The 5,567-nt window shown below is 43.0% G+C and overlaps 1 protein-coding gene across 1 annotated transcript in view; it reads right to left on the reverse strand.

Annotated features, from left to right (window-relative positions):
- The window catches only part of LOC107380773 (heat shock protein beta-7), a 5,162-nt gene extending 4,182 nt beyond the window's left edge, over positions 1 to 980 (reverse strand). Inside the window, exon 1 of the mRNA XM_015952122.3 lies at positions 860 to 980. The gene's annotated coding sequence lies outside the window, so the exon portion shown is untranslated. The remainder of the gene's footprint in view (positions 1 to 859) is intronic.
- Between the last annotated feature and the right edge of the window lie 4,587 nt (positions 981 to 5,567).

A 5,567-nucleotide genomic window follows, 5' to 3' on the forward strand; every position in this document is an offset into this window, starting at 1 on the left:
TCGGTACACGAAATGAAACTTTGTCAATGAAGCAGAATAAAAATGGATCATCTAATTCTTTCAACTGCTGAAGGAAGAAAAGATACGTTCCAAACTGTTGAAGAGCAAATCTGAAAACTCATTCAGGTCCTGAGTCTAATTTTTACTTTAAAGAAGATATTTGAATGTGAAAATGACCAAATTTGTCCCTAAAAGATGGACAAAGAGTTAGTCAATAAGATGTGAAGTTGGAAAACTATTCAGAATATTAAAAAATACTTAAGCATCTGAAGCTAACACTTGATATTCTTTAAATTAGAAAACTATCACAACGTTTTAAAGCTTATGTGTATGTTTTACAGATTTGTGTGTTTGGTTTTCCAAATTCAAGATCAAAACCGGACCAACACGTTGGCTCTGATTTAGCTTCACACGCAGAAGAAAGATGTTTTTGCTTGTTGTGTCTCAGAAAAGGTTCGTGAACTTCTCGTTAAACTTTAGTTGTTGTGACACTTTCCCACTGACGGCCCTGCTGTCGTCAGCACTGCATAACAGAACTACTCAAACGTTTTCATGAGTGTGTTTTTCATGCAGAATGTAAAAATGCATCCAGCAGCATTTATTGTATTTTGGCCTTCAGAACAGTTTCATCTACGTAATTCTTTGCAGACAACCTTCCTGTTTACGCTGTAAATCTGAATGTTTGCAGTTACCGTAAGCAGCACGCATGCATCACTGTGTCAGTTCTAATATATGCTCTGGGGTGAACATTTATATCTGTCCTTCTCATGCATTATGAAATTATTGGAAAGCTGCAAGAACGTGAAAATGCAAATTCCAGACCAAAGAAACAGAAAACAGAGTGCGAGAAGGCACAGACCTGTAGCAGCTAGCGGTGTTCATCTCTCCCCCACCACAGAGCCAGTATGTCCACTGGGAATGCTTTCAGCCACTCATGGGACATTGTGTCTCTGAGTCCCTGCTGACCAGCAGCAGATGGTGAATCGTCCGTAGTTGTGCAATGGCTGAATTCCAGAGAGATGAAACGATGGAGCTAATGAGGCGAAAAGAGCATCAATAATATCAAAGGAACTCCATGTAACGTGATGAAGGTTCTCTAAATTGTGGCAAAGGTCACATCTACCCAGCTGGGTCAAGCTGGGTCAAACAGTACTTTTAAATCCACAGATTAACCCAAGGAGCCACGATGTCTCAAGATCATATCACCATATCTGCTGCTGTTCCATCCCTGGAGGAGGACACTTCAAGTCACGATGATAATAATTAGATAATAATTAATAAAACTCATTGATTTTATTACTGTTTAACATAATCTCATAAACGATCACTTGGTTCAGTATAAAGGTATTTTAATAACATGAAATGAATTTATGCTTTGGGTATAACAATAATAATTATTATAATAATGATTATGATGACAGTAAAAGATGTGTTCAGCATATCAGAGGGTCAGTTCACCTTATCCAGCTAACACAGAGTCCAGATAAACAATAACTGCAACGCATGTTTTGACGCACGATCAAAGCTTTATTCCTGAGAGGGTGGGAGTGTCCTGCGAGCTTGGTAAAACTAACCATCACCAGCTTCAGGGTCAGTTCTTGAACCAACACCAAGGAGGAAAAGGGAACGGCCGTCCCTGGAAGCTCCAGCTGCTGTTCCAGTCACGCCGACCAGAAGAGCTAAAGAATAAACGTAAACTGTAACCAGCTCACGAAGACTCTACCCAGAGTCGTTGATTTCTGAGTTAAGTTAAAAGACGGAAAACTCCTTCAGAGTTACGGATCTTGAGACGCAAATCGTTCCACCAGTCGAGTGACCCAAGGAGACATCTCAGGACCGGTTTGGTCGCACCAGAGGTTCTTCTACCAGCCTCCTGCCTGGAGGAAACCATCTCCACCTGGACACTTCGGATCCGAAGGAGGGTCTTCTATATGGGTGAGGTAGACTTCGACAGATTGCGTCTGATGCTGTTTTCTCTCTAAATAACTCAGTTAGCCGCAAAACATCAATTCCATCCAGAATGCTTCTGCTCTCTGTGAAAGAAACCTTCTCATAACCTCATTCTCGCCTCCAAACTCGTATTTTCCAATTTAGCTTTCATCCAGTCACAAGTGTTCTTTTAAAACAGGTTTAATATCAAAGCTGTTAAAAATTGTCATTAAAATTGTCATCCATGAATTGTCGTTTATGATTGTCGTTTAAAATCTTTTTGTTTAAAATTGTTAGTAATAAAATTTCTTCACTTTTAAACTTGCTTCATTGTTGAAAAGAAACACAGAAAAGGTATAATATTTCTGGTTATTTGAAAGCAAATATCCTAGCTTCTGATGTAAAATAACTTTTGCTATTAAATTTAATTATCTAAATTAAACATTAATCCTTGGATTAAAATGAGATCAAACAGGTTGATGTATGAACTTAGGTCGATATATAAGTATCCGGGATATTTATATATGATCTGAGCCTCATAGGTTAATCTGGTCATTTTTCGGAATCTCCACTGAACAGCAACAGAGTTGATTTCAGTATGCAGATTAACTCTACATCCATTTAGCTTTTTTAAATCAGCTTGTGTCCACAAATAGCTAAATGGTGAAGAAGACTGTTGAAAATGTGCCAATCTGCTTTAGAAAATCCGAATGTTCCACACAGGGCAGATATCCTTTCCTAAACGTCGGCACTAGCTGGGAAGCCCTGACCAAACTCTCCTCAGCCACTTCCAGCTCCTCTGGAGGAAAGCAGTCCCAGTCCAGCAGAGAGAAATTACCTCTCCAGTGTCTCCTAGGTCTACTCTGGCAGGTACATGCCTGGAAAGCCTTTCCTCTGAGGTGTGCAGGAACATCCTGACCACATAAAGCAGGCGTGGGGAACCCTGGTCCTCCAGGGGCCGGTATCCTGCACGTCTTTACTCCAACACTTCTGATTCGGTGGTTGATTCACCTGCTCAGCAGCTCATCAGGCTCTGCAGAAGCCTGTTAATCACCTGCTGATTGAAATCAAGTGTGTTGAAGCAGGGTTGAAACTGGTATGCTGGATAGCGGCCCTTGATGGATCAGGGATCCCCACCCCTGACAAAAAGGGACCGCCTCATGGCTCTGCTCAATGTGGAGGAGCAGCAGCTCAACCCAATTCTTCCGCAATCAGAGCTGACTGAATGCTGATCAAGTGATAAAGGGAAGGTAGTTTTATCTGTTCGTCTAATCTCCTCTGGTGCAGAATTGATGCAAAAGTCAAATAAACAGTGAGACGTGGATCTGATTATAGGATCACATAAAAAAGAGACTCTGGTTTGTGCCACTCAGACTGAAACAGTTGTGTTTTTGTTTTTTCCTCCAAAAAAATAAACCAGACAGTTTCTGTCTAAATCAGGAGTGGGGAATCCTGGTCCATCGAGGGCCTCTGTCCAGCATATTTTACTTTCAACCGTGCATCATCACACCTGATTTCAATTAGCAGGTGATTAACAGGCTTCGGCAGAACTTGATGAGCTGCTGAACAGGTGAATCAACCACTGAATCAGACGTGTTGGAGCAAAGACGTGCAAGGATGCCGGCCCTCGAGGAGCAGGGTTCCCCGCTCCTGCCCTAAATCCTCTCCTTTTGCACCGCAGAGGCAGATGTGTAAAGAAACTGCAAATCTGGTGAGTGGAGAATGCAAAGTGAATTCACAGAGATCAAACAGAGAGGTGAAGCCTGCAGAGTGAAGCAGCGGGAGCAGACCAAGTGGTAGCATCTGGAAAGAGGAGCGAGGTTAATTTGCTCCAGCAGCTGATGAGGCGCAGGTGTGGGGATTTTCAATCACAGGATCCGACCGCAGCGAGCCGGGCTTTAATGAAACAACAGAAACAATAAACACAAGGGAGAAGGAGCTGCGACTCCCCACAGGAGGAGAGGAAGTTAATGTGGCTTTCACAAAAAAGCAAAATGAAGCACAAGACGGTTAGTGGTCACGTTTTGTTCTGTTTTGGCTTCAGAACCTTTCGGTTCTGATCCTGTTCGGTCCGTTCGGCTCACAGCTGGGACAGCGGTCAAGCCGATTTCCTCTGTGTTTAAAATAATTCACTGGAAAATGTTTATTTTTGTTAAGAATGTTTTGGCAAAAACAAAAAGTGATGAAACTGACGTGGAACGGGAGGGAGGGTTCTGAGGGATGTTTTGGAGTTTTTGCAGAACAGCGGTCCGGATTGTCTCCTGCGGTCTCTGAAGTTCTGGATGGAGCATCATTAGGGAATTCTGTTTTCCTGTGGGACTTCAAAGGCCCCGTGGACAAGGATTAAGACGGATGGAAATGTGTGGTGGATGGGGGGCAGCCTCCCTCATTTGGACCCATCTTGGATTGGATTTCTGGACGTGACTGTAGCAGTATGAGCTCTGGATTTGTGACATTTTGTGGGTTTAGCGTTTGTCCATGAGTATCATTTATTATTATGGAGATAAAAGGTAATAGGAGTCATCCTGAACTCTGTCGTCATGAGAACAGTCAAAAGCCTGGTGTGCTCCCGTCTGAGCCTGCAGGTCAGTGGATGATGGAGTCAACGTGACTCTGCTTCCCATCCTCCAGCATAGAGGGTGAGGAGCTAACGAAGTTCAGTAGAGCCATCATTTACTGCATCACTTCATCAGGTCTGAAAAGGTGATTGGATGGAAGCTGCTTCAGGACTTTGTTGTGGGCCAGGAAGATTGCTGCAGACTCCTCCCACCCAGGAAATGAACTTTTGGAGTGATTCCTGTCTAACTGCATATCACAACAGCTTCTTGTGAGATAACCCTCTTACCTAACTACAGAACATGCATACCGGTCCTCAATCTAACTTCTGTTTGTGGTGTAAATGTTGGGTAAATGCAAACCCTTCTGGACCAAAGCAGCCAAACAAAACCTGAGTAAACCCATCTCTGAAGTAATCATCTTTGGTTTTTTCTCCTTATCTTATTATTATTATTATTGTTGTTGTGTTTGTTTTTGAGGGGGTGGCGGTGTCTCACTGGAGGAAACTCATTTAAACTCCAGACTAAATTACCAAAAGTGAGAATAGGGCCGTGGATAGACCAGTGAAGGGAGAATTTTCCACTTCGAGCCACGCTCCAGCAGGCTCATGTAGCGCCCCGACTGCTGCAGATCTACTGACTGGCAACTTAAACATTTTGAAGAGCTATTTCTTTGAACAGAAGCCTTTCAGAAAGCTTCAACAGCTAACATATTAAACCTGCTTCAGCGCTAATTTTGTTTATGTCTCTGTACTTAGCAGAAAGCTGCATGTTGGTGCGTCCAAAACATGCAGTCAAATCTGGAGTCACAACAATGTGAAGTTTGATTTCTTCTGATGTTTTTGGGAAATGACGTCCTGTCTTGTGTTTACTGGTTTTCTAGTTATGTCGGTTAGAGCACGCACAAGTGGTCAGATTGGGTTAGCTGGCCCTAAATGTGTGTGTGTGTGTGCGTGTGCGTGTGCGTGTGTGTGTGTGTGTGTGTGTGTGTGTGTGTGTGTGTGTGTGTGTGTGTGTGTGTGTGTTTGTGTGTGTGTGTGTGTGTATGTGTGTGAGACAAGCAACTCACACACCAGAGTGGAA

Source organism: Nothobranchius furzeri, chromosome 13 (genome assembly GCF_043380555.1).
Source record: "Nothobranchius furzeri strain GRZ-AD chromosome 13, NfurGRZ-RIMD1, whole genome shotgun sequence".
Taxonomy (NCBI): domain Eukaryota; kingdom Metazoa; phylum Chordata; class Actinopteri; order Cyprinodontiformes; family Nothobranchiidae; genus Nothobranchius; species Nothobranchius furzeri.